This window comes from Bufo gargarizans, unplaced genomic scaffold (genome assembly GCF_014858855.1).
Source record: "Bufo gargarizans isolate SCDJY-AF-19 unplaced genomic scaffold, ASM1485885v1 fragScaff_scaffold_289_pilon:::fragment_2:::debris, whole genome shotgun sequence".
NCBI lineage: Eukaryota > Metazoa > Chordata > Amphibia > Anura > Bufonidae > Bufo > Bufo gargarizans.
This window is the reverse complement of record NW_025334083.1, coordinates 325742-339221: the sequence shown is the minus strand read 5'-3', so window position 1 is coordinate 339221 and position 13480 is coordinate 325742. Positions and strand designations below refer to the sequence as shown.

The 13480-nt window shown below is 46.7% G+C and overlaps 1 long non-coding RNA gene across 1 annotated transcript in view; it reads left to right on the top strand.

The window, feature by feature from the left end:
• Positions 1-326: 326 nt before the first annotated feature.
• LOC122922370 overlaps positions 327-13480 on the top strand; it is a 32271-nt gene continuing 19117 nt past the window's right edge. Inside the window, exon 1 of the long non-coding RNA XR_006387132.1 lies at positions 327-371. This is a non-coding gene — a long non-coding RNA (uncharacterized LOC122922370). The remainder of the gene's footprint in view (positions 372-13480) is intronic.

Genomic DNA, 13480 nt, shown 5'->3' with positions numbered 1-13480 from the left:
ATTAAACTACTACTCCCAGCAGACCACATTAGCTTCACAACAGCTGGAGAGCCAGAGGTTGAAGATCTCTGCTGCAGATGTAATGCATTAGAATGAAGCCATTGTGCTGTGTGTTCACCCATTGCTCATACTTTGCAAATCCCGTAGCAGTCTGTCCATCAGGCGGTGTAATCCTTACATTGTGACGGCTTCTTGTGTAATCACAGTATCTTGCTTTTGCGCTACAGCCAAGTTTAGGAGAATAGGAGGGTTCTGGCATTCTTTTCACAATGTACAAAGGGTACAGTCAAGTTTTAACAAGAATTCATTTTTATCTTTCCTCATTCCTAATGTCGACTTGAATTGTCTAGTAAAGGAACACTAGGAGAAAGGTAAGTCTCATTTGGCGGCCCGAGTCCTAGCATTAGATTCGGTGTGTAATCCTGCATTGTTTACTGTCAGCATCGTCTACACTTTCTCAGGAATATTAAATTATAAAAGACTGACTACCTCCAGAAACATCTAATGCCTGGGATTTCTCCATCTTGTACTTGAGGGGATGGCGGCACAAAAGTATTTTACTTAATGCAGTGACCCAGAAGATTACTGCCAAGGACTTAAATGTTGTGATTTGTTGCCTAAGCGCTCAAATGTAAAACTATTCTCATTTTACTTGTGCATTACAATTGCAAATGGTTATGTATGGGCAAAATATAGTTAAATGGCAGTCATTTTCATGCATTTGCCAGGGTGATGGTATAATCCCAACCCCTGGCTACAAGAGACTTAGCTAAGCAGGCCTGGGGGAAGGACATGCCTGCTGAATCTAAGGCCTCATGCACACGACAGTATTTTTTCGCGGTCCGCAAAACGGGGTTCCGTTGGTCCGTGATCCGTGACCGTTTTTTCGTCCGTGGGTCTTCCTTGATTTTTGGAGGATCCACGGACATGAAGAAAAAAGTCGTTTTGGTGTCCGCCTGGCCGTGCGGAGCCAAACGGATCCTTCCTGAATTACAATGCAAGTCAATGGGGACGGATCCGTTTGACGTTGACACGATATGGTGCAATTGCAAACGGATCCGTCCCCATTGACTTTCAATGTAAAGTCAGGAGTTAATATACCATAGGATCTGGGTTTTCTCCAATCCGATGGTATATTTTAACTTGAAGCGTCCCCATCACCATGGGAACGCCTCTATGTTAGAATATACCATCGGATTTGAGTTACATCGTGAAACTCATATCCGACAGTATATTCTAACACAGAGGCGTTCCCATGGTGATGGGGACGCTTCAAGTTAGAATATCCTACGAACTGTGTACATGACTGCCCCCTGCTGCCTGGCAGCACCCGATCTCTTACAGGGGGCTGTGATCTGATAAATTAACCCCTCAGGTGCCGCACCTATGAGACCCCCCCCCCTCCCTCCCCTGTATTACATTCATTGGTGGCCAGTGCGGCCTCTCCCCCCCCCTAATTAAAATCACGTTCCGAATCCCCCATCATTGGTGGCCAGTGCGGCCTCACCTCTCCCCCCCCCCTAGTTAAAATCACGTTCCAAATACCCCATCATTGGTGGCCAGTGCGGCCTCACATCTCCCCCCCCCCCTTGTTAAAATCACGTTCCGAATCCCCCATCATTGGTGGCCAGTGCGGCTTCACATCTCCCCCCCCCCCTTGTTAAAATCACGTTCCGAATCCCCCATCATTGGTGGCCAGTGCGGCCTCACATCTCCCCCCCCTTGTTAAAATCACGTTCCGAATCCCCCATCATTGGTGGCCAGTGCGGCCTCACATCTCCCCCCCCCCTAGTTAAAATCACGTTCCCCCATCATTGGTGGCAGTGGAGAGTTCCTATCGGAGTCCCAGTTTAATCGCTGGGGCTCCGATCGGTAACCATCGGTAAGTCCCGGTTGCCATGGTTACTTAGCAATTTGTAGAAGCATTATACTTACCTGCGAGCTGCGATGCCTGTGACCGGCCGGGAGCTCCTCCTACTGGTAAGTGAAAGGTCTGTGCAGCGCATTGCTTATAGCACAGACCTGTCACTTACCAGTAGGAGGAGCTCCTGGCCGGACACAGACATCACAGCTCGCAGGTAAGTATAATGCTTCTAAAAATTGCTTAGTGACCATGGCAACCAGGACTGCAGTAGCGATTAAACTGGGACTCCGATAGGAACTCTCCACTGCCACCAATGATGGGGGAACGTGATTTTAACTAGGGGGTGGAGATGTGAGGCCGCACTGGCCACCAATGATGGGGGATTCGGAACGTGATTTTAACTGGGGGGGGGAGAGGGGAGGCCGCACTGGCCACCAATGAATATAATGTTGGGGACGGAGGGGGGGGTCTGCCCCCTCCTGCCTGGCAGCACCTGATCTCTTACAGGGGGCTATGATACGCACAATTAACCCTTTAGGTGCGGCACCTGAGGGGTTAATTGTGCGGATCACAGCCCCCTGTAAAAGGTCGGGTGCTGCCAAGCAGCAGGGGGCAGTCATGTACACAGTTCTCAGTATATTCTAACTTGAAGCGTCCCCATCACTATGGGAACGCCTCTGTGTTAGAATATACTGTCGGATATGAGTTTTCACGAAGTGAAAACTCATCTCTGAAAAAGCTTTTATGCAGACGGATCTTCAGATCCGTCTGTGTGAAAGTTGCCAAAGGCCACGGATCACGGACACGGATGCCAATCTTGTGTGCATCCGTGTTTTTTCACGGACCCATTGACTTGAATGGGTCCGTGAACCGTTGTCCGTCAAAAAAATAGGACAGGTCTTATTTTTTTGGACGGACAGGAAACACGGATCACGGCCGCGGATGAACAACGGTGCATTTACCTTTCTTGTGGGGTAACCTCTGCTGATGCTGCCACCCTGGTTGTTTTTAACATACTGGGCGTGAAAACAGCGGGGAACACAGCGGGGCATGTAGGGGGTATTTGAAAAAATAAAAACAACCATGGTGGGAGCATCAGCGGAGGTTACCCTACAAGGAAAGGTATTTAATTAAACAAAAACATTTCCATGATCGGCATACATCTATAAAAACTGAAAATATATGTAAGTGCAGTGACCTGGCTGTTCGCTGTGAAAAGGGTTAATACTATAATGTACTTTGATGAGACAAAGGTTAATGTACAGTATGCCAACTATGCAGGTTCAGAATTACAACTGGTTAGTGTGGCTTTATTATGCACTCTGTATTCCAAAAGGCTATATATAGGATGGGAGTAGTTAACTGGCAGCCCTTAGAGACAGTTCCTGGGTGGTGGGCTGATCCTACCCTCATGGTTAGAGAGTTGTTGGCAAGTAAGCCAAGAGAGAGGATGTGTGAAGTGGTAGCTAGTGTGCAAACCAGAGATACTTTAGCTGAAGCAGAAAAGAAAGCAGAATCCTTATCCATGGAGACATCATCCCTGTGAGTGAAAAGATCCTATCACTGCATGGCCATCTGGGTGCCCTGGAGCAGCGTTATCCACCATGAGGACTACCACCACCCCATTTCCATCGCCACCACTCCTATCCTTTAAACCCCCATGCCTCCCCCATGGGCTGGCGCACTGAATAGCTATTGTATGGGACCAAGGCAGGCATTGGGAACAGTAGTGAGCCTGTATGCTTTCCTCTGCTACTCCCCTACTGCTACTGCTTCTACACAGCTTCACATCTACCACCTTGTCTTTCAGGTTCCATACTGTACTGCTGCTGCAGTAACTGCTGCCACTACCACCCCTACATAGCTGCCCATCTCCTGCCTTGTGTGTCAGATTATATACTGTGCTACTGCTTCTTACGCTATTACTACCCCTACACGGTACAGGGGCGGACTGGGCCGGGGGGCAATTGCCCCCCGGGCCTCCCTGGTTTGCTGTCCCGGCCGGCCGGGCCGGAATAAACAGCCACTTTATGCCAGGGAGACGGGGAGCAGGGGAGGCGTGTTGCCGGCAGCCTATCAAACAGGCCGCCGGAGCGCTGCAGGTGGCGCGATGACGTCATCGGCGCGATGACGTCATCGCGCCACCTGCGCCGGTCCTGCGGCCTAACTGAGCCGCTGCGCTGCCGTAAAGTGATTGCATCTGTGCTGGCTGGAGGCGGGACCGGAGTATTCCAGAGAAGCAGGGAGGTAAGTATAAGTCTGACTGACATTTTTTCTTTTTTTTTCTTTATTTCTGTCCCTATCTGGCTACTACTGGGCTGGCACTTTATGAGGGGGGTGGGGGGCAGGGGGGAACAATCTGGCTAGTGGCTACTCCTGGCACATTATAGGGGCCCCCCCCTAATCTGGCTACTACTGGGCTGGCACTTTATGAGGGGGGTGGGGGGCAGGGGGGCACAATCTGGCTAGTGGCTACTCCTGGCACATTATAGGGCCCCCCCCCCCTAATCTGGCTACTACTGGGCTGGCACTTTATGAGGGGGGTGGGGGGCAGGGAGGCACAGGGTCACAATCTGGCTAGTGGCTACTCCTGGCACATTATAGGGCCCCCCCTAATCTGGCTACTACTGGGCTGGCACTTTATGAGGGGGGTGGGGGGCAGGGGGGCACAATCTGGCTAGTGGCTACTGGTACATTATGGCACATTATGGGGGACCTATGGCTACTGGCACATTATGGGGGACCTATGGCTACTGGCAGATTATAGGGGGGGCTATGGCTACTGGCAGATTATAGGGGGGGCTATGGCTACTGGCAGATTATAGGGGGGGCTATGGCTACTGGCAGATTATAGCGGGGCCTATGGCTACTGGCACATTATGGGGGGCCTATGGCTACTGGCACATTATGGGGGACCTATGGCTACTGGCAGATTATAGGGGGGGCTATGGCTACTGGCAGATTATAGGGGGGGCTATGGCTACTGGCAGATTATAGGGGGGGCTATGGCTACTGGCAGATTATAGGGGGGCCTATGGCTACTGGCAGATTATAGGGGGGCACTATCTGGCTACTGGCACATTATATGGTGGGCTATGGCTACTGGCACATTATAGGGGGGCCTATGGCTACTGGCACATTATAGGGGGCCTATGGCTACTGGCACATTATAGGGGGGCACTATCTGGCTACTGGCACATTATAGGGGGGCACTATCTGGCTACTGGCACATTATAGTGCTGGGTCTATGGCTACTGGCACATTATAGGGGGGCCTATAGCTACTGGCACATTATAGGGGGGCTATTGGCTACTGGCACATTATAGGGGGCACTATGGGGACATTAGCTCAATTGGGGACATTACAAGGGGGTATTTTTTGCACTATTATAAGGAGAATTATTTCTACTGGGGGGGGGGCATTATGGTGGGCTTTATTACTCCCCCATGGTCTGAGTCCCCTAGTAGCAGTACCATCCTCTCTCTGCTCTGCTATCCCTCTGCCTCTTCTCCAAATCCTTATTATGAAATTTTTCTCATTAGGATAAAACACATCAGCTCCGCCGAACCCCCGGCCAAAGTGTGGAGGTGTCTGAGATCCCCAAGGGTCAAGCCAAGTAATTGTAAGTTTTCATATGAAATATGTTTGTTATACACATATAGCCTACACTGTGCCCCACAATATACAGTTTCTCCTGCAAAAGTCATCAAGTGTCATGGCGGGGGGGACACAGAGCAGCGCCCAGCGGGGAGGAGAGAATACACGGATGCAACACTGTATCAGCCAGAAAATGACACTTTCGGCATTATACCAAAAATTCAATTTTCGGCTGATATGTTTCGGCGACCGATATATCGGAGCATTCCTAGTTTATTTTGTTTTCCTGTGTTGGAATGTACATGGCTGACAAAAGTGGCAAGGGGGGGGGGGGTCAGGAGGAGGCAGGGGAAATGGGAAAGCAGGAGGGGGGCTCAGTGGGCCTCTGGGTGTTACTTGCCCCCTGGGCCAAAAGTTGCCAGTCAGCCCCTGGGTACATACCTCATGTCTATCAGGTTCCATATTGTACTACTGCTGCCCCCAAACAAAAGAGAATTTTTAGACTTGTTCAGAAAAAGCCATTGCTTTTTTTGATGCTACCATGTGTGTATAAACACAGGCAGGCACCTGCTCACATTAAGGCATCAATTTTGGACTGCTTGTTGAGAACAAGCCACTGATTTTGTTCCTAAATAAGGGACAATTTTTTTTAGCTTTTTTATTTTACTTTGTTGACACCGTCAACCATGCCTTTACCCATAGCTATATATGTCAGTGTCCCTTTAACATTCCTAATGTTGTGTTTGAATTAAAGAGCTTTAAAGAAAAGAGAGACAAAAATATATCAAAAAAATATAAGTCCTAGGAGACCTCAGTGTCATAAACAAACCTTTCAGAGCAAACTGAGCACTTTCAATTCAGGTTCAATGTATTCGTAACCAAATCAAATCTTCTGACTGATTTGTTAGAATCAGACTTGAAACGAATTTCGAAAAATTTGCTAGTCTTTATTGGCAAGTATGTTTTAGGCGCTCCGATTTGCACAACCCGAGCACCTTGTGCTGCCAACTTCATGGGACTGTCCCTTGAGAACTAGCCACCATCCTTGCTATCTGTACCCCAATTTGGGGACAGAAATACAGTATATACATTAAACAGTTTTATATTTGATCTTTTGCCTCGAGAAATTCTAGATCATTACGTAGCTCTGAGTTAGAAGCGAGCGCCAGGTTTTTTACATATCTGGATCAAAAGACCAATTAAAGGAATAATATATTATTTTTTTTTAAATTTCCTAATATCGGCGGTAGTATTGTCCTCACCGTTATTTTCTTTTATGGAGACTGTAAACACATTAAATATTCTACCATGATGAATTTAGTCATTTAATATGCAAAATCCTGCGTATAATGACCTTTTATTTGAGGCCCCCGATACAAATTCTTTGGCTAATTTCCACTACAATAGCCCTGTGCACTAATAAATGATGCATACATAAGACATATGCCCCTAATTTTGAGCGTGAATGGCACCATAAATCCAGGTAAAAGTCTTCTCGGAGAATCGCGGCGGTGTAATTTCCATCCTTTTCTCTTGTTATTCAACCATTTTAGATTAGTAATGATACCAAATGGTTGTTAAAAGTTAGACGGAGGGAGAAGACGTGTGATGGCGGCAAAAGTTCACGTCATGTGCTGGACGTGAATGATCACATTACCATTTCATACAGAATTATGGCTGGCGGATGTATTCTACGAGAAAAAGGTGGAAACGTGTGATCTGATGAAGAAATTTGTGGCAGATTTATGAAACCATCGAAAAGATTAATTCTCTTTGATGCTCACATCAACCAACCCCAGTGCAGCTCTCATTCCTTATAGCGCTCGTGAAAAGTAAAAGCTGCGCAGTGATTGGTTGCTAGGGGCAACAAGGAAGTTCCTTTTTTTTTAGACAGTTTCGTAATCTGCCCCTTCGAGTTTCTTCTTTTAACTCTTTCGTACAGGAACCTCTTTATCTTCGGCTGAGTACATTTTTAGGATGAAAAATATATTTTAGCAGATGTTTGCTAAAAAATGTATAATATGATGAGGATCTCTCTTTTCGGGGCTACTTGTGGTATTGGAAAGTTCTAGACGATCATGTAGTTTGGTGTTGGCAACAAATACCGAATTATCAGAATTTCTGGTTGATCAAATGCTGGATTAGTAGAATTTCACTGTCGTTATATCATAATTCTTGAGATTGTCACACACTGTCCATAGAGACCCTCCAAGAAAAATCACATTAACTGGGGAACGAACAGAAACTCACCTGGCGCCCTCCTTTTCATATTTTAACCTGTAAATTTACCAATTCCCGGACTCCACTCCTGTCACCCAAGAAGGACGCACTTCTTCTCAGACTACCTGGTGCATCTAAGCTCTGCCCCTGAGAACGGCCCAATCTTGCCCGGGAATGCCCATTTACGGGTGAGTCTTACATTTAGACAACCTGAATTTGAAGTGACCGTTCCTGCAAAGTTGGGGCAAAGTTGGGACCATTGGCAATTATGGTATTCCAAGACTCCCGCAGATCAGCTGTTACAGCTGGACATCCCTCTGGAGTGTTGGTCTCGCGCAGGGGAATATGGTTCCTAGGAGTAGGAGCTCTGACATGTTCTTCCTCACTCCCCGTCTACCTGAACAGTAACTTCTCTCTCCTCTAGCTATACTGGAACTCCCCCTCCTGGTGGGAAGCAGGACCAGCCCATTCCTACCAAGAAGGGAGGAACAGGGTCCGCGTCCAATCCGCATTTTCTGCACATTGCACGCGGACCGATTAAGAATTAGAACATGTCCCATTTTTGTCCAGTTTTTTTAATGGGGCCTGCAAAAAGTGTGGGATGCACATGGACTGCATCCATGTTTTGCAGATCCGCGATTTGTGGACAGCAAAACGGATACGGTCGTGTAAATGTAGCCTAATGTTCATGTCAGACATTGAGGTTCCTGATCCACAATGTAAAATCTTCAAAATGGCCCACGCCTACTATTTTCCATTGGTGTCCGTTGAAGAACGACGTTTGGTCGGTCACCATGGCCTAGATGTCTCTTCCTCTGCACCCGCTATAGTTACGCCTCTGAATGTCAGAGATCAGCGGTTTCTCTTATTTCTGCTATATGGCCAGAAGAGCGGCTGTACCCACAACCCGCTCTCAACCACTTGGACACAAGCCCAGTGCCCGCACTATGACATCCATGTACAGCCTGCTGATTGGAACGGCTTAAAGAGACGGTAAACCTACAATCGACCTTTTCCCCATTAACCCAGCCGTTTCGGACATTTGTGCACGGAGCTGTGGCGGATATAAGCATTTCTGACAATAAATCGCCAATTTACAAGGATTCTCTCCTGGGTTCAGTTCCTTCAGTGACATAGTGCACGAGAGCAATCTCCTGTGCCGGCCTCATCCAATCACTTTCCAACCAATATTAAAGGCATTAGCGCTAATTGCTTTTACGTGTAATTTTGCACCTACAGGCAATGTTTTCCTTATGTAATTAGTGAACTGAATAATTGATGTTCTGGGGTCTTTTAATTATTGAGCTCTGTAAAGGCTTCGAACGAGCAAAGCAAAATTGCTCTACTGTTATCTCTGCTCCACGTGACCTGCGTTGTCTGAAATCTCCTGAGTCATCAGAGGCCGATACTGCTGTTTAATATTTCCCCATGTTTTACACTGCAGCTCTGGGGAGTGGATTTCCATTTATGTAAGTGAATAGGTAGAGGGAGGGCAAAGAGGGCAGTCTCTGCTGGTCTTTGGTGTCTTAGGAAGCCCAGCGGACCCCTGGCCAAAGAAGTGTACTATAAATGACACATGGTAGGTAGGGGGTACCATTACATATTTTGCCGACACCCGGCAATCGTCTGTTTGAAGAGGCTGAGGCACCCCGGTGAATGCAGCGTCCTTCCTCACAGCATACCCAGCACAGTGCCGTATATTATATAGTGGCTGTTCTTGGTACTGCAGCCCAGGCCCATTCACTTGAATGAGACTAAGCTGCAACTAGGTCATGTGACCAATGAATGTGACATCACAGGTTTAGGAAGAGGCTGATGTCACTGTTTGAAGAGGCTGTGGATCTGCATGGATTTCGGAAGTCTGACCCCTCTGATCTGATATTGATGACCTATCCTGAGACTAGTCAATATCGAAGACCTGGAAAAAACCCTTTAATTCTCTCTCTCTACAAGGATAGAAAGAGGATTATGAGGTAACTACTGCCAACTGAGGCCCAGTAAGTGAGGAGCCTTGGACCTCGTTTCATCAAAATTGATGTTGTTACCCATAGCAACCAATCACAGTGCAGCTTTCACTTTGCCATAGTGGTAAAGCTGAGCTCTGGTTGCTATGGGCAACAAGGCCTATAAATTGTAGAATCACAAGGTTTCTGCAAGTGATATAGACTGGTATAAAAATATTGTACACATGACGGCCCCCAGATTTGCTGGCATGCCTTCGAAAATGAACTGGTGTGATCAGAGCCTTGTAGCATTGGGCTAAATTCCCGTATAAAGCACTAAACCCTCTGAGTGACTGACCCTAGTCGCCTGGTCCATAGACTAGACGGTGGCATAGCTATACAGGGAGTGCATAATTATTAGGCAAGTTGTATTTTTGAGGATTAATTTTATTATTGAACAACAACCATGTTCTCAATGAACCCAAAAAACTCATTAATATCAAAGCTGAATATTTTTGGAAGTAGTTTTTAGTTTGTTTTTAGTTTCAGCTATTTTAGGGGGATATCTGTGTGTGCAGGTGACTATTACTGTGCATAATTATTAGGCAACTTAACAAAAAACAAATATATACCCATTTCAATTATTTATTTTTACCAGTGAAACCAATATAACATCTCAACATTCACAAATATACATTTCTGACATTCAAAAACAAAACAAAAACAAATCAGTGACCAATATAGCCACCTTTCTTTGCAAGGACACTCAAAAGCCTGCCATCCATGGATTCTGTCAGTGTTTTGATCTGTTCACCATCAACATTGCGTGCAGCAGCAACCACAGCCTCCCAGACACTGTTCAGAGAGGTGTACTGTTTTCCCTCCTTGTAAATCTCACATTTGATGATGGACCACAGGTTCTCAATGGGGTTCAGATCAGGTGAACAAGGAGGCCATGTCATTAGATTTTCTTCTTTTATACCCTTTCTTGCCAGCCACGCTGTGGAGTACTTGGACGCTTGTGATGGAGCATTGTCCTGCATGAAAATCATGTTTTTCTTGAAGGATGCAGACTTCTTCCTGTACCACTGCTTGAAGAAGGTGTCTTCCAGAAACTGGCAGTAGGACTGGGAGTTGAGCTTGACTCCATCCTCAACCCGAAAAGGCCCCACAAGCTCATCTTTGATGATACCAGCCCAAACCAGTACTCCACCTCCACCTTGCTGGCGTCTGAGTCGGACTGGAGCTCTCTGCCCTTTACCAATCCAGCCATCTGGCCCATCAAGACTCCCTCTCATTTCATCAGTCCATAAAACCTTAGAAAAATCAGTCTTGAAATATTTCTTGGCCCAGTCTTGACGTTTCAGCTTGTGTGTCTTGTTCAGCGGTGGTCGACTTTCAGCCTTTCTTACCTTGGCCATGTCTCTGAGTATTGCACACCTTGTGCTTTTGGGCACTCCAGTGATGTTGCAGCTCTGAAATATGGCCAAACTGGTGGCAAGTGGCATCTTGGCAGCTGCACGCTTGACTTTTCTCAGTTCATGGGCAGTTATTTTGCGCCTTGGTTTTTCCACACGCTTCTTGCGACCCTGTTGACTATTTTGAATGAAACGCTTGATTGTTCGATGATCACGCTTCAGAAGCTTTGCACTTTTCTGAGCCTGTCAAGTCCTTCTTTTGACCCATTTTGCCAAAGAAAAGGAAGTTGCCTAATAATTATGCACACCTGATATAGGGTGTTGATGTCATTAGACCACACCCCTTCTCATTACAGAGATGCACATCACCTAATATGCTTAATTGGTAGTAGGCTTTCGAGCCTATACAGCTTGGAGTAAGACAACATGCATAAAGAGGATGATGTGGTCAAAATACTCTTTTGCCTAATAATTCTGCACGTAGTGTAGCTTAGTTGCCAACTTTCCCGAATTTGCTGATTTTCAGAGACATTCCCAGCAAATTTGTCCTGCCCTGGGTCAAAAATGGGCTGGGCTAACTGAAACCCCGCCCATAAGTGGGTGTTCCTAGACAAAGTCTGGGTGTTCCCAGGGGCAGGGCTTAGATTCCCCGATTTTACCAACTGAAACATTGCTAAGTATGCTATAGGGGGTGCAGAGGTAACATTCGTACCTGGCATCTGAGGGGGTTCACCGGCACATTGTAAGGGAGGTCTCTAAACATTGTATTAAAAGGGTTGCCCATCTGGGGCATGACATATCGATAGGAATTGCCATAAATGTCCGATAGGTCCAGATCCCACCTCTGGGACCTGCTGCTATATCAAGAACAGGGCTCTGAAGTGAAGAGAGAGAACACTGCGCATGCGCTGCCATCCTTCCATCCACTGCTATAATGACTTCTGAAAATAGCCGAGTGCTGACTTTTTTGAGAAGTCTGATAGCAGTGAATGGAAGAATGGCCGCTCATGCGCAGTGTTCTTTTCATTCATTGCTATGAGACTTCAGCACTGGCTTTTAAAAAAAATCTCATAGCAAGGAATAGAAAAATGGCCGCTCATGTGCAGTGTTTTCTCCATCAACTCACATAGAACATCAGTACTGACTTTGTTCAGAAGTTTTATAGCAATAAATGGAAGAATGGCCACACATGCGCAGCGTTCTCTCCATTCACTCCTATAGGACTTCAGCACTTGGCTTTTTTGAGAAGTTTCATAGCAATGAATGGAAGAATGGCCACACATGCGCAGTGTTCTCTCCATTCACTCCTATAGGACTTCAGCACTGGCTTTTTTGAGAAGTTTCATAGCAATGAATGGAAGAATGGCCACACATGCGCAGCGTTCTCTCCATTCACTCCTATAGGACTTCAGCACTTGGCTTTTTTGAGAAGTTTCATAGCAATGAATGGAAGAATGGCCACGCATGCGCAGTGTTCTCTCCATTCACTCCTATAGGACTTCAGCACTGGCTTTTTTTGAGAAGTTTCATAGCAATGAATGGAAGAATGGCCGCGCATGCGCAATGTTCTCTCCATTTACTCCTATAGGACTTCAGCACTGGCTTTGTTCAGAAGTTTCATAGCAATGAACGGAAGAATGGCCGCGCATGCGCAGTGTATTCTCCATTTACTGCTATGGAACTTCAGCACCGGCTTTGTTCAGAAGTCTCACAGCAATCAATCAAGCAATAGTGTCCTCGCCATTCACTGCTATGGGGCTTCCAATTTTCAGAAGTTCCATAGCAGGGAAGGGAGAGAACTTCAGGGTCCTGTTCTGGAGATAGGGTGGGATCCACACCTATCTGACATTTATGGCATATCCTAAAGAGGAACATCAGAAGTTTCCCAGATGGTACAACCCTATAATCTATAGAGCTGTTTTCAGAGAGAATAAAGTAACTGCGTCTATTATTTCCATAAAACGGTCCATGAAGCATTTTGTCACCCCCATCATCCCCAGGGGCTGCTGTTCTTCTCATTTATAATGTTCCTTGCAGAGAGCTGCTCCGCCATCTTCAGGCATTTGTCGTGCTCCATCACCGCACTTGCTATGGGCTGCATGAGATGCATAGGTCATTCATGGTGTTGGCATCCCCCTTCTCCTCTAGGCATACAGTACTCTGTTGTATCCCAATTTGCGCCGGCTCATTTATGCCAACCTCCCCCCCCTCCACCACCACTCTTCACAGCTGGTAGCGAACGGCTGTTGGATCTCTGCATGCTGTCATCCAATACATTCCAGCAAAAGCTGCCCATTGTCTCGGCTCACGATGCCTGCTACGTCCCACTGCCCCCCACCTACCCCCTGGGTTTTTGCGAGTCCCTCAGGGTACATCTGTTACACAGATCAGTTTGTTTGCCCAGAAACAAGCAGATGATCACCAGTGTGAAGCCTGCA